Here is a 21113-nt window from a genome sequence, read left to right as displayed (position 1 = left end):
GTATATTCTGTAGGCATTTTATCTTTCTTCTTTACTGTGGATTTCTCACCGTGCAGCAGACGTAGATGAAGTGCGACATAGGCTTTTATTTCATTGCAGTATCAATACTGTTACCTATTGCAAGAATTTATCATTTTTTAAATTAGAAATGTTTGAAATTACTAAAGTAGCCTCAGTTGTAACACTGCTGAGATGATTCTTCTTAGAGCCGTTCTGATTAATCTACATGGGCACACCCCAACGGCTTAGTTCTCAAACTGCCTATTTACTGGCTTAAGGCAAGCACTTGAGAATTTCCTCGATAAGATTTACGAAAAATGGGGCATCATGTTCTGCTGAAAAGCGTATCTTACAATTCTGACAGAGTAAGCAATATGAAATATATCTATTATGGGGGGGGGGGGGGGTTGGCAGAGTGATTTAAATGAAACATGCCTGTACTAATAATAAGTGGGGGAACCTAAATATCCTGGCAGTGTCAGTCAAACGAAACAAGTCTACTTCGATGTTGGGAGGAACTAAATGTATGTAAGCTGTTGGTACTTATTTTGCCAATGATTTAACACAAGGGTTGCCAGATGCCTGAGCATCTGCGATTGACGCAAAATAAAGGATTATCTCCTATGGCCTCTTGGCTAATGGGAAACGGAATGGTCATGAGAATCAATGCCCCTTACATATAAGTAGAGCTGATGGCCTTGGTTAATCTGTATTCAAGTGGCTTGCGATTAACCAATTATCAGTGGAATTCTAGTGCTGCACATTTACTTTACTAAGATCTACATGCATGAAAGAAAAATTAACATAGCGAGTATCTTCGTTAATAGGTAAAAAGGAATACACGAAGAATTTAATTGTCTCGAACACAAGTAATGCACATATGTTGGATCGGCAAGGTACTGGGAAACACAGTGTGAAAGAGGCGTTACTGCCAATGATCGTGACTGAGTCGACATTAAATGATGTTTTAGTAATACCTGCGTTATATTATCGGTGGTGTTAAGAAGCTCTTAGACGTGCTCCAGAGCTAACACGTGCACCAGGAGACTTAACGAGCAAGTCGTGGTATATCAATATTCACTGTGACGAACGTTGAGTCCCGAATGGTGAAAGAACAGAAATGGACTGTTAAGAATCGCTAATTATGCTTTGAAGCAGTGCTAACAAGGTCGCATACGATTCGGTTCTCAGTTAGTTCCTAGCACTGCAGCGACAATATTCACCATACTGACCGCGGCCTTGGATCTCAAGGGAAGCAACAGCTCCCAATCCATCTCAGAAACCGGAAGCCGCTGTTCTCTGCCACATTCCAAATGAGAAACTTCTATCGCGCTCCAGAGGAAAATGCTCTCCGATTCCGAATGGTCTCCGTAATCAGTCGTTTCGCTAACTCTGGCCTTACAACAACAATAGTTTCTCCAAAAATTGACGTCTACCAACCAGGGCTCGTGTTTCCCTGTTTTACCTGTTGGAAGAGGGAAAATTTTCCTGATGGCTCCCCTCCTCTCGTCTTATGGGTCTCAGAAAGATCCACGCCAAGTGTTAGCAGACACTGACGTCTCTAGGCTTGGCATAACCTATGAGATGTGAAGAAATAATATTTTATGTCCCTTACACTCAGTCAACGGCCCTACTGCAGTTGTAACACCGGGTCCCGTCAGATCACCGAAGTTACTCTCGTGTGGGCTAGCACTTGGATGGGTGAGCCTCCAGTCTGCCGAGCGCTTTTGGCGAGCGGGGTAGTCTCAGCTCTTGTGAGACAAAGCTACTTGATTGAGAAGTAGCGTTTCCGTGTTCGGACATTGAAATACGACCGCGAGAGCGGAGTGCTGACTACATACCCCTAGATATCCTCATCCAGTGCCACCTGTTGACTGACGATGACACCGCGGACGGTCGATACCGTTGGGCCATCATGGCCTATTCGGGATGACAGTTAGTTCCCTTACACCCTGAATAATTTTCGAAAGTTTCTTATCTTTTCTCAGAGTTTTGGGTACACCCATTTGGCGGCAATACGTCTGCCAGGGGCGTAACTTCCTTCTTAATCGACAAGCTGTCAACCTTCGACTGGCGCCAGTCCGTCGTCTTGGGGTATAAAACTGCCATTCGTGCGTAGCGGCTTTGCTGAATACTTCCATTAGGCCTCCATTGTTCACGAGGGACAACGGGTCCACATAGCTGGATATGGCGCACACCTTTTGTGTGAAAATCGTCAATCCGAACAGTACTTCATCTGAACGAAAAAGAATAATATCTCTAAGATCTGACTTACTTGTTTCTTTTTCTGTTGAGTGTCGGGTTGTCTATGTTCTAATAAAAAGAGTTAACTACGAGGGTGTCGGCTATGGATTTCCCTGTGTTCACTGTGAAATTACTGGTCACCAAACTTAACTGACTTTGACTCAAAGCTGGCGGATGTCTCATTCTAAATTGCAGTAGTGAGACACACACCAGCAATTTCCAGTGCCCTGTTTATTAAGCTCTCTTTGTCACACGATGTCAGGTCGGATTTTTACATTAGTTCGTTGGCAATGAAGAAAGGACCGCAGACATAAACTATCATCTAATAAAAATGTGAACCTGAATGAAACTATGACACACTTATTTCCGAGACGATGGGTATATTCAGAAACATTAGCCTTTGGTGGAAGCCAGTGGATAGCTTAGAAAAGTAAAGATGTATGAAATGGATCTGACGGATCCCTCCCATCACACCAGTACAATGAAAAGAAACTTCCTGAAAGATTAAAACTGCGTGCTGGACCAAAACTCGAAGTTGGGACCTTTGCCTTGCGCGGGCAAGTGCTCTATCGACTGAGTTATTCAAACAAGACCCACGCTACCTCCTGACACCTACCTCCTGACACCTTCTGCCAGTACCTCGTCTCCTACCTTTAAAACTTCACGGAAGCTCTCCGGCGAACCTCGCAGAACTAGCACCCCTGAAAGAACGGATATTGCGCGGACATGGCTTGCGAAGTCCGGGGGATGTTTCCAGAATGAGATTTTCACTTAGCAGTGGAGTGTGCGCGGATATGAAACTTCCCGGCAGATTAAAACTGTGTGCCGGACCGAAACTAGAACACGGGACCTTTGCCTTTCGCTGGCAAGTGATCTACCGTCCGAGCTACCCAAACACGACGCAGGCCCCTTCCTCACAGATTTACTTCTGACAGAACCTCCTCTCCGTCTCAATTACTCAGTCATTCTCATTTGCCCATATGCACTGGATAGTTCAGTTATTGTTACGATCATCAGGCACTTCGCTTAATGGTGCAACTGCTGCGAAAGATCAGTTTTTCCCTTTCAGAAGGAGTGGCTAACCGTTTCCTTCCAGCGAACGTGTAACTCCACCAGGGAAGAGCTGCTGGCGTGGCTTATTACGTCACTAGTCCAGCAGGGCCACCACCAGAGCCGCCAGCAACTTTCTGAGCTGTCTGTTGTTGGCCGTCGGCTGGTCTCCACACGATGTCTCCACGGCTCACATTGGTCATCGAAGGACAGGGAACAAAGGCATCGTCAACTCGCCCCGCTGCCTCGTTCTCGTTCTGTCGCGTGACTCTTAATGTATAAAAAAATTTAATCCAGATAACAAGTACATAAATATACTCACACAAAAATACACACTTCCTTAACACTATTTTGCCTCATTCACGTTATATAATGTTTGCATTACCAATCCTACTTTACAGCATTAAAGTTTCTGTCATAATTCACAGAATTTACAGCCAGTTGACATGGTAAACATAGCAACAACAGTATCGTAAATTGATATAAACTGAAGAGCCAAAGAAACTGGTGCACTCACCTAATATCGTGTAGCGCGCAGAAGTGCCGCGACACGACGTCGCGTTGACTCCAGCCGTGCTGGAGGGAATTGAGACAGTCAGTCCTGCATGGCTGTCCATAAATGTGCAAGAGTAAGAGAGGTTGGGGTCTCTTCCGAACAGAAGTGTTTAAGGTATCCCAGATATGCTCAATGTCGTTCATGTGTGTGGAGTTTAGTGGCCAGCGGAATTGCTTAAACTCGGAATAGTGTTCTTCGAGCCAGTATGTAGCAATTCTGGACGTGTGGTGTGTCGCACTGTCCTGCTGGAGTTTCCCAAGTGGCTCAAATGGTTCAAATGGCTCTGAGCACTAAGGGACTTAACGTCTGAGGTCATCAGTCCCCTAGAACTTACAACTACTTAATCGTAACTAACCTAAGGAGATCACACACATCCATGCCCGAGGCAGGATTCGAACCTGCGACCGTAGCGGTCGCGCGTTTCCAGACTGAAGCGCATAGAACCGTTCGGCCACACTGGCGGGCGAGTTTCCCAAGTCCGTTGGAACGCACAATAGACATGAATGGATGCAGGTGAACAGACAGGATGCTAACGTACGTGTCACATGTCAGATTCGTATCTAGAAGTGTCAGGGGTTCCATATCACTGCAACTGCACATGCCACACCACTGAAGAGCCTCCATCAGCTTGAGAAGTCCCCTGCTGACATGCAGGATCCATGGATTCATGAGGTTGTCTCGAAACCCGTACAGGATGCAAACTGAAACGAGACTCGTCCGACCAGACAACATGTTTCCAGTCGATGTTGAAGGGTCCAGCTGAGGCGCAAAGCCTAGTGTCGTGCAGTCATCAAGGGTGCGCGAGTGGGCCTTCGACACCGCACGCCCATATCGACGATGTTTCGTTGAACTGTTCGCATGCTGACACTTTTTGATGGGCCAACATTGAAAACTGCTGCAATTTGCGGAAGGGATGCACTTCTGTCACGTAGAACAATTTTCTTCAAACGTCGTTGGTCCCGTTGTTGCAGGATCTTTTTCCGGCCGCAGCGATGTCGGAGATTTGATATCTTACCGGATTCCTGATATTCATGATACACTCGTGGAATGTTCGTACTGTAAGATCCCCACTTCATCGCTACCTCAGAGATGTGTGTCCCATCGCTCGTGCGTCGACTGTAACACCAATCCTAGACTCATTTAAATCTACTAATAACTACTCATAACCTACCACTGTAGCAGCAGTAAGCGATCTAAAAACTGCTCCTGACACTTGTTGTCTTGTATAGGTGTTGCCGAACGCAGCGCCGTATTCAGCCTGTTTACATATCTCTGTATTTGAATAAGCATGTCTGTACCAGTTTCTTCGGCGTTTCAGTGTAAATTCATGTATATGTGTACAGTAAGTGGGAATGTATGCACAATTTATTTTTGACAGTTGTTGTGAGTAAAATTAGCACGCATCAGCCACTCAAATTCCATTCGTAGCGCACATGTTCACATAACTATGCTTCTGTCTGTTATCCAATAACCGTCTATGCTTTACAGGAAGCGTTAATCATTATCACACTGACACAATTTTCATAACATACCCCCAGGTACATACAAAATACTCAAACCATCCAGTCCCATTCCATTAATCCACTAGATTGCACCCAAACATCATTTTTGTAATCAGTGAACTTACCTGTGGGTAAACTAAATACCCAACTCTCTAATCACAATAAAGAAATCTGGGGAAAAACCCAAACATCAGTCTCTCAGGGAATTATTATCCCAAATAAATAAAATCAACTAGATTATATACAAACTGTTCTCTCCCACTACAGCTTCACTTCCACTTCGTCCATTTCTTCCTATTACAATCGCAATTAATTTCCCCCACTAAGGATTCTTCTTTGTATCTGGCTTGATTTTTTTTTTCATTTTCCCATCACATTCCCTTTTGTTTCTTGAAACATCAAAATCTCATTACACACCCACTACTTTACTAAAGAAAAAAAAGATTTCTGAGACGGTCGAAAACTGGTGTGCACATAGTCCGCCGCTACTCTACATGTTCATCTCTCTGATAGGACCCATTATCACATAAACAACCAAAATGGGCTTGAAATGTAGGGTGCTGTGGTATGTGTCTGTGAGGGCACTTGTTTTGATATAACCATACTGCCTCTTGACTGTTTCCGTCTGTTTCAAAGTACATAAACGTCATCTTGGTTTGGTGTCCATAGCACCTTTTACTCTCCATTTCCAGCCATCAATTCGTCCCTGCAGTCCGTTTTTCATGTATACCCTATATAAACTTCACAAAATAATCTGACCTGAACCGATCCTTTACTTACGCATTTCCATTCAGTGGCCGAGGATGATCTTTCCTCTCGCTCACTGTTTCTTTGCTATCTCGCTCCAACAGTGCAAGCTTACTGTTTTCGTAGAGGGCATCATACACCCATGATCTGACATACACGATATCTGAATGTCTCCTTTAAGTTCTCTTCCATCGCTGAAGCGGATTCAAAACACAGTACTTAAGGTTACTGGCATTTCGTATTTCCACATAGACATACTTCTACATCTACATTTCATCTACATTTATACTCCGCAAGCCACCCAACGGTGTGTGGCGGAGGGCACTTTACGTGCCACTGTCATTACCTCCCTTTCCTGTTCCAGTCGCGTATGGTTCGCGGGAAGAACGACTGTCTGAAAGCCTCTGAGCGCGCTCTAATCTCTCTAATTTTACATTCGTGATCTCCTCGGGAGGTATAAGTAGGGGGAAGCAATATATTCGATACCTCATCCAGAAACGCACCCTCTCGAAACCTGGCGAGCAAGCTACACCGCGATGCAGAGCGCCTCTCTTGCAGAGTCTGCCACTTGAGTTTGTTAAACATCTCCGTAACGCTATCACGGTTACCAAATAACCCTGTGACGAAACGCGCCGCTCTTCTTTGGATCTTCTCTATCTCCTCTGTCAACCCGATCTGGTACGGATCCCACACTGATGAGCAATACTCAAGTATAGGTCGAACGAATGTTTTGTAAGCCACCTCCTTTGTTGATGGACTACATTTTCTAAGGACTCTCCCAATGAATCTCAACATGGTACCCGCCTTACCAACAATTAATTTTATATGATCATTCCACTTCAAATCGTTCCGCACGCATACTCCCAGATATTTTACAGAAGTAACTGCTACCAGTGTTTGTTCCGCTATCATATAATCATACAATAAAGGATCCTTCTTTCTATGTATTCGCAATACATTACATTTGTCTATGTTAAGGGTCAGTTGCCACTCCCTGCACCAAGTGCCTATCCGCTGCAGATCTTCCTGCATTTCGCTACAATTTTCTAATGCTGCAACTTCTCTGTATACTACAGCATCATCCGCGAAAAGCCGCATGGAACTTCCGACACTATCTACTAGGTCATTTATATATATTGTGAAAAGCAATGGTCCCATAACACTCCCCTGTGGCACGCCAGACGTTACTTTAATGTCTGTAGACGTCTCTCCATTGATAACAACATGCTGTGTTCTGTTTGCTAAAAACTCTTCAATCCAGCCACACAGCTGGTCTGATATTCCGTAGGCTCTTACTTTGTTTATCAGGCGACAGTGCGGAACTGTATCGAACGCCTTCCGGAAGTCAAGAAAAATAGCATCTACCTGGGAGCCTGTATCTAATATTTTCTGGGTCTCATAAACAAATAAAGCGAGTTGGGTCTCACACGATCGCTGTTTCCGGAATCCATGTTGATTCCTACATAGTAGATTCTGAGTTTCCGAAAACGACATGATACTCGAGCAAAACACATGTTCTAAAATTCTACAACAGATCGACGTCAGAGATATAGGTCTATAGTTTTGCGCATCTGCTCGACGACCCTTCTTGAAGACTGGGACTACCTGTGCTCTTTTCCAATCATTTGGAACCTTCTGTTCCTCTAGAGACTTGCGGTACACGGCTGTTAGAAGGGGGGCAAGTTCTTTCGCGTACTCTGTGTAGAATCGAATTGGTATCCCGTCAGGTCCAGTGGACTTTCCTCTGTTGAGTGATTCCAGTTGCTTTTCTATTCCTTGTACACTTATTTCGATGTCAGCCATTTTTTCGTTTGTGCGAGGATTTAGAGAAGGAACTGCAGTGCCGTCTTCCTCTGTGAAACAGCTTTGGAAAAAGGTGTTTAGTATTTCAGCTTTACGCGTGTCATCCTCTGTTTCAATGCCATCATCATCCCGGAGTGTCTGGACATGATGTTTCGAGCCACTTACTGATTTAACGTAAGACCAGAACTTCCTAGGATTTTCTGTCAAGTCGGTACCTAGTATTTTACTTTCGAATTCACTGAACGCTTCACGCATAGCCCTCCTTACGCTAACTTTGACATCGTTTAGCTTCTGTTTGTCTGAGAGGTTTTGGCTGCGTTTAAACTTGGAGTGAAGCTCTCTTTGCTTTCGCAGTAGTTTCCTAACTTTGTTGTTGTACCACGGTGGGTTTTTCCCGTCCCTCACAGTTTTACTCGGCACGAACCTGTCTAAAACGCATTTTACAATTGCCTTGAACTTTTTCCATAAACACTCAACATTGTCAGTGCCGGAACAGAAATTTTCGTTTTGATCTGTTAGGTAGTCTGAAATCTGCCTTCTATTACTCTTGCTAAACAGATAAACCTTCCTCCCTTTTTTTATATTCCTATTAACTTCCATATTCAGGGATGCTGCATCCACAGCATGTGGATGCTTCATCCACAGCATTACTGATAGTAGCCAAACACCGTACTATAACCACTCACACAACATGCTCTCGAAGAAGGATGTCTTTTCGGTTTCATTCACCTTACTTTCCAATTCTCGTGTTGTTTCCTTACCATTGAATCTGTCCTATGAGAGGATGGCAACTGCAAGCCCGTACCTGTAGTCCATTACTCCATCGTATTTCCTTCTCTATCATGGTCATTATACTTAGTTCGTGGTGGTGTACTTCATAATTCCGTCAGTATACACATAAGAAAGTTACCTTCATCTGAAAACCAAATCTCATTGATATCCTCTTACTTACAGGCAGATAAAAATTAACAAATCATGAAAGTTTAAGAGAAATAGAAGGTTTCTTCATCTTTCGGTCGGCAATGTCCTTCATTATTCCCTTTAACAGCTGTAGTGTTTCCTGCACTAGCGTCTAATCTTTGAAATTCTGATTATTGGCCACGCACCTCTCACTTCGAGCGGGAAAAATGAATTATTCATCATAAACTGCGCTTACCTAAAGACAGTCCTCTCTTTTCAGGTGCTTGCAATCCCTATTTCTAACTCAAAATGGATTTCTACTGAATGGCCATTATCCTCTTGTGTCAGGCATGCAAAATCGTTCATACGTAACCACTTACTACCACACTAAGCATAATTATAGATTCTATGCAGTCCCTCTGGATTACTGCCAGGCTATACCCACTAACCAATGTTTCGAAAAATCATCAGACTCAAATAGCTCAACCACTGCAACATCAACATAGCAATCAGAATCACAATGCCATCCTCACTAGAGCCTCAAAATCACAGAAACAGCCTCCTGAAGAGAGGTCCAGAAGCACCAAATATGTCAATGTAATGGTCACTTAGAGAGAACAGATAAACATCAAAGCTCGCATGGTATAACCAATTCGTAGAATAATTACTCTGTACCACCGTAGCCTGCGTGGAATACAAATTATACAAAACAAAAGAAACTTACTGAAAAAGACAACTTCATGAGATCTTACGAGTCAAACCTTCATTAAGCTTGCATTTCACAAATCCACACAAAATAAGGCTGCAAACTAATTTATTCTTGAGTCTTCTGAATCACATAACACATGCTTTAGAAGACCTAAACTTCTGCAACGTGCTACAGGGACCTAACAGATCTGTCTCGCTCGTAAATTACGAGTAAAATTTGCCAAGTTCTGCATTCCGAAAATGGTATTCTGCATGTGACGGGGAATTTCCTATTTGGAAGGGTGATGGAGGCAGGGAACTGCATCTAAGGACAGTTAGGCTGCGAAACGACTACTGCTCATTACTGCGATCAACGTGAAATATTGGCAATAAACGACTTTTAGGTGACAGGTGACCAATTACGACTGAAGCACATTCTCGTTTTTGCTGTCACTGTGCCAATATGTTGATCAGAATGGAGTAGTTTGCTGCCTTATTTACATACAACCACCGTTAATTGTCTCGCAGAGCATACAGGAAGCCGAGCCGTTGTTTGTGATCCGGCACTGATGGCTGCAGTCCATATAAACGTTGCGATAAATCCGTCGCTAACGGGATGCGCCTCAGGCTGTCAACTCTCGTTACCATTTGTACAACGATCGGTACGGTGTGTTCCACCTGTTCGCAGTCTCAGCTATGCATTCATAGCATTGCGATACATCGAATACTACATAGTGTAAAGCAATGAAATGCTTAATATTATAATTGTTATAGTTATGACTAAAGCAACGAAATGCAGTAATAGAATATTATAATTGCTACAGTTGTGATGACTGAACGTTGATTTGCGAGTAAACAATCTGCGTTACAGGTCTCTGTGCGATGAAAACTTATTTTGGACTATCTGTAACCCCCCCCCCCTTTCTAATCGGCCTATTCGATTGCAGTATGAATGACAGTGATCGTGTAGGCCTACTGAAATTTTGCAGTGGCTAAGGCAATCGTTACCGAAGGAAAATGATACCGGTTTGAGTGGGGATAATCTAAATACTGCTAATAATTTTGAAATGGGTGGAACTTGGTGCAATGGCCAAGGAACCACACGGGGGTGGGGGCGGGGGGAAGGGTACCACGTGATATTTAATACTGATTAACAAAGGAAAGAGAAAATTAAACGGTTGCCAGACCTGTAGAGCAACTAATATCCAAAATCCTAAGACAGGTAACTGCAAAGAAAATTAAGCATATTATCAGTGGCGTGGCAGCAGAAGTTTGTAATGCTTTTCCACAACCCGACAGTTCACAAAAAATAAATTAGTCTGGAAGCAATGAGTTTGCAGTTAATTATTGTCAAATTCCAAATCTTGAAAGTGGAGTTAACTGAGGTTTCGGGCTAAATAAATGGTTGACTGTAACTAAAGCTTTGTTACGTAAAATATGATTTTCAATAACCGCAGCGTAGCGTAATCCCAAATTTGGGAAGAGACAAGCAATTTAACTTGAACTATTGAAAGACCGTGTTAATTAACTTCATCAAAATGAGAAACTGGTTTAGCTTTAACATAACAACAATAAATAAGTACCAACCCAGCAGAATTCACTCGCTAACCTAAATACAGAATAAATTGAACTCCGCACCCTTAAATTGTGCTACGTCTTTAGTTATTAGTTTTTTCAATGAAATTTTACGGTACTTTGATTTGATGAATTTAATACTGAAAATGCCAATTTCGTTAAGCCTCTATTATGCAACAGAAGAAGGAACAGTTCTTGAGACAGCAAAGTTTTGAATGAAACTGGTCATTAGCCAACAAACAAAACTGGCAGTAAATAGTTAATCGAATTTCATATTTTACGAAAGTGAGTGATTGCATGGAAGGGAAATGGACTCTGATTGATAATTATGTCTGAGGAAATGAAAACACAATACCCTTCAAGTTTCAACTATTGCAGGTTAATATTCGAGGAAGTTAGTCCTCAGAGTTTGTGAAAGAAACTGGGTAATTGTTTCACAGTATTAGTTAACAGGCTTATAATGTTGCAACCGTGCGGAAGACATTCTTGGCATTATTCACAAGATGTTGGTGTATATTACGGCACTTTGGGCCGAAAAGAACGTGAAATACGTAGAAATTGGAGGTCGAGTGATACTTTATAACAGCGTGGCTCTCTGTTTTCTACGGACTGGCAACTTGCAGAGCTGTGAAGTGACAATGGGAAGCCATAGAGTATCATATTACACTGTGGGGAAGTCAGACGTTTCCTGCCAGTATATCTTTGTCTGTGGTCAAGCCGAGTGGGATGAGGCAGTCCTGACACAAGCGACGTGAGCTTGCAGTTAATTTTCGCGTTTTTACATCATTGAAGCTACGATGGCAAATCGAACTGGTCTTATGGAGAACAAGATCCTCTACTGTTTGGAGAATGTTTCACCGACGCAGTCGAGTGGTGAATCCGCTAGTGAGGCGAATATGGAAGAGGGCGATGATTTTGTTCCAGTGGAAACTGCTGACTCAAGTAATTCAATGGAAAGATTTAGAAATTTGGTAGTTTGTGGTAAGGTCTCATGGCACCAAACTGTTGAGGTCATCGGTACCTAGCCTTACGCACTACTGAACGCAACTTAAACTAACTTACGCCAAGGACAACACACGCACCCATGCCCGAGGGAGGTCTCGAACCTCCAACGGAGGGAGCTGTGCAGACCATGACAAGACGTCTCAGGCCGCGCAGCTACGTAGCCCGGCTGATTCAGATGCATCAAGTGAACAGCAGGCAGAATCTGATACATCTAACGATGACCTGCCTCTTGCACAACGTAAGGAGGAACCATTCCACCTAAGTTTTTCAACCAATGAGTGCTCAGTTCAGTGTAATGCTTTCTTTCTTCTGTCCTTTAGGCGTTGGATTTACGAATTCCACCCGAGAGCGAGGACATACATCTCAACGACGTGCCTAAGGTGCACGCAGTGCAAGACAGTTCCGTCGACAAAGATGAGGACAGCAGGGCAGGCGTGTTTCCTGTCAGCTACCTGCTGGAGTCGATAAATCACTGACAAACAGATCTTTATTCAAAACTCAAATCCAATGCCTAATAATCTAAAGTAAACATGTAAGTCAAATTACATCATTGCCAGACCTTTGCCATCAGTCCGTATCTCTCACCAGTTCAAGGAGTTTTGCCATGCGATTCAGTTTTCGCTGACAATGCCGATGATCCATGTGTTGTGGACGACTCACAAGGCATAACGGTGAGGCGATTGGTGCTCTTGACGGAGCAGCAAGAGACATGGTCGTTTTAGATTGGATGCCAGACATGATGCAGCAGCTCATCGTGGACGAGGAAGAGGAAGCGCCGTGCAGCATCCACTCCCCGTCGAGGAAGTGGAAAGTTCTAAAGGCACCAAGTGGGCACGGATCGAGCCAGGCGACACATCAGGTGGGTGCAGGACCCAAAATGTGTTGCAGGAGGTACCTGGAGCGATGGGTCACAAAAAAAAGACATGTTGTAGGCGACTCCAATCCTGAAACTGTTTTAAGGGTACATAGAGGTAAAGGCTCTCTGCACAGTTGGTAATTATTGAGTAGTCCGTAGCCTACAACAGATTGATGCTTTCACTGTTCGACGCCCTTGGATCATACGGCGCTTGTGGTATTTCGCACAAAAGTTTGAGGAGTAATAATTTGGGACTGCCTTTCTTTCAAAGCAACATGTCAGGGAACAGATTTGCGGAAATCTGCAGTCATCTTAGGTTTGATTCTATGTCATCAAGATGATAATGCAAGGAAACTGATAAATTTTGCCTTGCCTGAGAAATACACAGTCTATTTACTGATTACTGTATTGACTCCTACAAACCAGACGATAATGTGACAGTCATCGAACTATGTCCTTGCAAGTGCAAATGTTCATCCATATAACAGAACCCCAATATGCTTAATAACTACGGGAAAAATATTGGATGTTGTGTGATGCTGACGAGTCCTACATCCTGAATGGATTCCCTTAACGTGGCAGACAAGAAACTCGTTATCCAAGCAAGGGTATAGGTCACCAAATCGTTATGAAGCTGGCACAGTAATCCTCAACTGTGGTCATAACAAAAAAACATGGTGAAAATGGCTGTGAGCACTATGGAAGTTAACATCTGAGGTCATCGGTCCCCTAGAACTTAGGACTATTTAAACCTACCTAACCTAAGGACATCACACACATCCATGCCCGAGGCAGGATTCAAATCTGCGTCCGTAGCGGTCGTGCGGTTCAAGACTGAAGCGCCTAGAACTGCTCGGCCACACCGGCCGGCTGGTCATAACATCACGACTGACTATCACTTTCGTAAAACTGGTGTAAGAGGTGAAACAAAAATGAACAAGTATAATTGGCACTCTTAGGAAATCACTCAAAGAAGTCACCTTTCTGATGTGGAGACAATACTTTGCACACAACATACACGTACAAGTCAGGTGACAATATACTCACAGCCTACCAAAGGTATAAGAGAAAAAGAAGTCCTAATTCTGAGTTACAGTAATGCTGGATATCAAGTGAATCAGAACACTAAGAAGAAACATCGAGAAACTGTGAAGTTATCTAATGAAACTAACGCTGGCGTCGATATAGTTGAGCAAATGGCTAGACACTAAAGTGTCGCGCTTGCACACACCAATGACGTGTGGATATCTTTTACAGTACACTTGCACCATTTGACATAGTCGAACGCTTTTCCCAGATTGACAAATCCTATAAATGTGTTTTGGTTCTTCTTATGTCTTCTTTACCGCAACGTCAGAATTGCCTCTCTGGAGCCTTTACCTTTCCAAAACCTAAACTGATCATCATCTAACATATGGTCAATTTTCTTTTCCAATTTTCTGCGCATTATTCTTGTCAGCAACTGGGATGCATGAGCTGTTAAGCCAATTGTGCTGTAATTCCCGCACTTGTTGGGTCTCGCTATTTTCGGAATCATATGAATGATATTTTTCCGAAAGTATTATGCTGCATCGCCATATCCATTCATTCTGTACACCGACTGGAAACCCGTTTTGTTGTCAGTTCCCTCAATGAGTTTTGACTTTCTGATGGAGTGCTATCTACTCTTTGTGCCATTGTTGACCTTAAGTATTCAAACTCTCTTTTAAATTTTGATTGTGCTACTTGATCCCCTAACGCTTTTATATTGACTTCTGTGTCTTCCTATATTGTGTTATCAGAAAAGTTCTCCACCACATAGAGGCAGTCAGTGCACTCTTTCCACCTATCCACTCTGTCCTCTGCATTTGAAAGTGGGATTCCGATTGGGCTCTTAATGTTAACACCCTTACTTTCAATTTCCCCGAAGTTCTTTTGACTTTTATACATGCTGATCTGGTCCTTCGACTAACATTTTTTTCCAGAATGAGATTTTCGGTCTGCAGTGGAGTGTGCGCTGATATGAACCTTCCTGGCAGATTAAAACTGTTTGCCGGACGGAGACTCGAACTCGAGGCCGCCTTTCGCTGGAAAGTGCTCTACCAACTGAGCCACCCAAGCACGACTCACGCCTCGTCCTCACAGATTGATCGTGAAAGGCATAGGTCCCGAGTTCGAGTCTCAGTCCGACAAACATTTTTAATCGGCCAGGAAGTTTCGTATTATACACTCCTGGAAATTGAAATAAGAACACCGTGAATTCATTGTCCCAGGAAGGGGAAACTTTATTGACACATTCCTGGGGTCAGATACATCACATGATCACACTGACAGAACCACAGGCACATAGACACAGGCAACAGAGCATGCACAATGTCGGCACTAGTACAGTGTATATCCACCTTTCGCAGCAATGCAGGCTGCTATTCTCCCATGGAGACGATGGTAGAGATGCTGGATGTAGTCCTGTGGAACGGCTTGCCATGCCATTTCCACCTGGCGCCTCAGTTGGACCAGCGTTCGTGCTGGACGTGCAGACCGCGTGAGACGACGCTTCATCCATTCCCAAACATGCTCAATGGGGGACAGATCCGGAGATCTTGCTGGCCAGGGTAGTTGACTTACACCTTCTAGAGCACGTTGGGTGGCACGGGATACATGCGGACGTGCATTGTCCTGTTGGAACAACAAGTTCCCTTGCCGGTCTAGGAATGGTAGAACGATGGGTTCGATGACGGTTTGGATGTACCGTGCACTATTCAGTGTCCCCTCGACGATCACCAGTGGTGTACGGCCAGTGTAGGAGATCGCTCCCCACACCATGATGCCGGGTGTTAGCCCTGTGTGCCTCGGTCGTATGCAGTCCTGATAGTGGCGCTCACAAGCACGGCGCCAAACACGCATACGACCATCATTGGCACTAAGGCAGAAGCGACTCTCATCGCTGAAGACGACACGTCTCCATTCGTCCCTCCATTCACGCCTGTCGCGACACCACTGGAGGCGGGCTGCACGATGTTGGGGCGTGAGCGGAAGACGGCCTAACGGTGTGCGGGACCGTAGCCCAGCTTCATGGAGACGGTTGCGAATGGTCCTCGCCGATACCCCAGGAGCAACAGTGTCCCTAATTTGCTGGGAAGTGGCGGTGCAGTCCCCTACGGCACTGCGTAGGATCCTACGGTCTTGGCGTGCATCCGTGCGTCGCTGCGGTCCGGTCCCAGGTCGACGGGCACGTGCACCTTCCGCCGACCACTGGCGACAACATCGATGTACTGTGGACACCTCACGCCCCACGTGTTGAGCAATTCGGCGGTACGTCCACCCGGCCTCCCGCATGCCCACTATACGCCCTCGCTCAAAGGTCGCGGCATGCTACCAGTGTTAAAGACTGCGATGGAGCTCCGTATGCCACGGCAAACTGGCTGACACTGACGGCGGCGGTGCACAAATGCTGCGCAGCTAGCGCCATTCGACGGCCAACACCGCGGTTCCTGGTGTGTCCTCTGTGCCGTGCGTGTGATCATTGCTTGTACAGCCCTCTCGCAGTGTCCGGAGCAAGTATGGTGGGTCTGACACACCGGTGTCAATGTGTTCTTTTTTCCATTTCCAGGAGTGTATATATATTCATTTTGTTCATATTTTTGAGGCAGCCATTTTGCTTTAGCTTCCCTGCACATGCTATTTATTTCATTCCTAAGTGAGTTGTAATTCCTTATTCCTGAATTTCCCTGACCATATTTGTACTTCCTTCTTTCGTCAATCAGCTGAAGTATTTCTTCTGTTAACCATGGTTTATTGGCAGTTGTCTTCCAACGCACCTATGTTTCCCTTAACGACTTTTGTTATCCCCCTTTTTGGATATGTTCATTCCTTTTCAACTGATCTGTCCATCGAGCTACTCCTTATCGCATCATCCGCATACCGCTTATCATTGCTGATTCTTCCATCTTTAGAGGCAGTCACACCCACAAGGGCAGGAGAGCACCCTGAGCCTCTGGCCGCTGCTCTTACCTCTTTGACAAAGCGAATGAGAGAGATTTCTTATGCCATATGTCTTCGGGGCCATTACTAATGTTTTTTATTCAAAATATTATCGGTGGCGAGTTTTGAATCTGTAAACGAGAATGTTTTGATTTCAAGTCACAGATGCTACTCCTACGCTATTAGAATTAATGATAGATAGCTGTGAAATACCAAATCCACTTCCAAGGTCAAATTTCGTCTGAGGTTCCAGAGATAAGAAAGCTACGGACGTCATTATTAACCTATCCAGTTTGGGTTTAAGCATCCTTGTCTATTCTACTTACAAGTAGATTGTAGTTGATCTATCTGTCTCATCTAAAGACACCCAGCATCTCCATTATAGCTGTAAATTAATTTAGATATACGTTTATTGGACATACTTTCAATGTGTTCATGCCACTTGTGAGCTGTGCTATAGCTCACGTTGGCGTTGTTTGTAGGTTTCCGTCCTTTGTTGGAGGCCAGACCGTATCTTTTCGTTGACATGGTGAAACGTCCCCTTTGAAAAAATTATACATGACTGTGCTTAAACTGACACACAATATTTTTTTAGCGCAACGCAATATGACTTTCAGAAATCCCTACAAAGGAATGGCCCTAACTAACATTAACCTATACGTTTCACAAATCACTTACCTCACAAAAATCTTCATTACTCGAACTACTGCAATACAGCGAGCGCCACTACTGCCGGCTAAATAAAAGATTCAAACTACTGAAGGCACTAACTACTGATACCCATAGTTAGCAATTGAAAGATGTTAATAGAGAACAAACAATGTATTTACCTTAATAGTGTTGAAAAACCATAATATACATAGCAGTTCATAATATCCAGTATAACAAATTTCAAAACTCCGCCATCTCTCTCCCCACATCCACCACTGCTGGCGGCACACCTCCAACTGCGCAACGCTACGCGCTGTTCACATCCAGCTGCCGCTGTCCAACACTACAATGCCAAACAACAATGCAAACTAGCCACAGACTGCACACAGCACAGCCAGTGATTTTCATACAGAGCGCTACGTAACGTTGCCAATAAGCATACATAAACAGCCTACTTACATAACCCCCATGCTACCCACAAAAAATTTTACAAATTGTTTTGGGCACTGGGCAATACATATTTGTTAAAATTTTTTATAATCGTAATTACAATAACAAAGAAATCAAATGCACACACTTATTGATACAATGTTGATCAAAAGCTAAAATGTTTTCACAGTCCATAAAGACAGTCCTGATCATTCATCATAATAGTAATTACAGTTTTTTTTCACAAAGTCTCATTAGTAAAAGAAATTGCACACAGAAGTAGTGGATTTCCGTGCAGTCTTGAAGAAGTAGTGTTGTCCTTCCAACGGAAAGACAGTGCTGACTCTTGCCATGCTGACAGGTAATGGGCCACAACAGAGCAAACCCACAGCAGAGTCATTCGAAGTTGATGAATATTGGTAGGTAGGTCATCACAGAGCAGACCACTGTAGTCCTGGTAGAGATTACGGTATTGGTGGGCCACCAGAGGCGCAGACCCACTGCAGTCCTTGTAGAAATAATGGTATTGGTGGGCCATCAAAGATGCAGACCCACTGTAGTCCATGTAGAAATAATGGTATTGGTGGGTCATCAAAGATGCAGACCCACTGTAGTCCATGTAGAGACGGCCAGCAGCCATCTGTTGCGACTGTGCAGTTGCACATTCACCATCGAAGAGTCTTCAGACAATATAGCAAGTCCATAAACCACCACTTGTGCACGCACAGTTTTTGGAATTGTCCTTAGAACTAGCAATGCTGTTATCCAGTCCCTTGCTAAATTAGTAACACACGTGCAAACAATAACAGTCCCAACTTCTCAGATATTGTGCATTACTATGACCAACAGAAATGTGTGCAGTGAAATGAATGCTTACAAGTTACTTAATTTGATGAACTGGTGTCAATTACAATATTATAACATGAGAATACAATTACAAAGGTACAAAATACATCATTAAAGAACATAACAATACAGATAACATTTGTAGTACAGGCTTTACAACAGAATAGAAATAATATATACATCAGTGTTACAGGAATTATGACATAAATAAATATTTAAAAGATCAGAATAATTATTGAAACATCAACTTGACACATGAGCATTAAAACAAAACAGAATAAATAATGTCTAAACATCTTTACAAAGTAAATAACATAGTATTTATGTCAGTTATATTTGAGGATAACAGTATTCCTCATCATAGTGAATGTAGCTTAGTATTAGAAGAGAAAAAAAAATTCTATGAAACAGTACACAGAGACAGGAAGAAAACAAATACACAAGGGTACACAAACACATAGTGGGATAAGACAAAAGGAAAGGACAGGGTTTGTTTTACTGCAGTATTTTGCATGGAGATCTCCCTTCGTTCATCATTATTCTCAAAAAGTCCTATCTATACCTGCTTCCTGTACTTTTTTCGTATAACTTCTCAATGCATTTCTTCCAATTCATCGCAACTCATTCCCTTATATAGTCTACCCCTTCTTAAGCTAACTTAAATCTACTGAGCTCAGATGCTAAACTAAGGAATGAGGCAATGCAGCAGCACAAAACAATGAATGCTAACAGCAATGATAAAAATGCAGATTTGTGAGGCAAGCAGCAGTATAGAAATTAGCAAAGCAATTGCAATATTACAACTAATATAAGGCAATGTGCAGCAAACAAGAAAAATAAATCAGTAGTAAACTGGATTAGAAGAGTAACACAACGTCAAATTCAGTAACACTATGCCTGGCAAACAGTAGCAGCAAATGCTATAACTAATACCTAAACCTGGCAAAGATCAAGCAGAAAAAATATTACACTAAAGACAACAATGCAGACAAGGGAAATGTATATTCACATCTTAATGTCTATGTAATTAAAGTGGTGCACCACAACTTATTCTATGAAAAATATTACCAAGTAGTTGAAAAGAAAATTCTGTATGCAGTTATTGTTATCAGTCCCTTCTTATTGTTCTTTCCATTCTAAGAGCTCCTTTTTCGAAGTCTGTGGATCATAAAATTATTATTTAGTAGATCTGTTGACAGAAAGTGTTCACATTAGCAAATGCATTTTAATTTATTTTATAAAACCAATGCTGCAACACAGCTGGAGACCAGATATTAAACAAAATGAGCAATCTCTCAACTAGAAAGACAATAGATGTAAAATGTTTCTCATCATTTCATTAGGCATTTTAGTAAATATGATAAATTAAGAGCTTCACAGTGTAATCATATGTTTTCAAGTTAGAGCGAGTCGTATTTGCGATGCTTTCTACAAAGGAATATCAATGGCGAGGATAATGGCCCCTTTTTTTCTCCACCTAATGGCTTTCTTTTGTCAGACGACTACCTCTCAGCTGGGATCCCAAAACGCAACACGTCAAGGTCACTTACCTTTCTTACTGAAATATTTACCACAGCAGTTTCTGCTACAGTGACAGTCTCATAAAAAAAATTCAACAGGTTGGGATTTTGCGTTACAAATGTGTAGAAACAAAATCCTATTGATATAACAATGTCCAAAAAAATTTCGTCGGCATTGTAATACATTCACGCATTTACATACATTTCATAACTCTTAAAGTACGATTCTTGGTTTCCAACATCCTTTTTCACAAACCAGAGTCCCTAACCACTACTCATTATTCCTTACCTTATTACACATATACATATTTGTAGACACTTCTTCAATATTTCATCATAATAAATATGTAGCATAATAAACATTCCTCAACAGCACAATACACATCGTCGTCATAATAATAACATCATAACACCTCAGTCAAATCTCAAAAACGTCGTAGCTTTCTGCAATAATTTCAAAACCAAAAAAATTCTCTGCTTATGTCAAAAGTGTCATCTGCCTCAAACGTACTTTAAAAATCATGATCCCATACCAAATATATCATTCAAAGCTCTCATAATATCACAATGGGTCCGAAAAAATATGAACAGTTCACAAAGTACAGACAAAATACAATTTCGTAAGTGTGAAGTTATCGAACAGTGTAATTAAGTAAACATGTGTCACTGATGTAGTAAAAAAAATTTGTTTCTCTGTTAAAGAATCAGATAGCTATATAATTCTGTGTTAGAGAAATATGGTACTGATGTGTAAAGTTGTATAAGCAAATACCATATTAGCT

Source organism: Schistocerca cancellata, chromosome 6 (genome assembly GCF_023864275.1).
Source record: "Schistocerca cancellata isolate TAMUIC-IGC-003103 chromosome 6, iqSchCanc2.1, whole genome shotgun sequence".
Taxonomy (NCBI): Eukaryota; Metazoa; Arthropoda; class Insecta; order Orthoptera; family Acrididae; genus Schistocerca; species Schistocerca cancellata.
The sequence above is the reverse complement of the archived record's forward strand: the minus strand, read 5'-3'. Positions refer to the sequence as shown.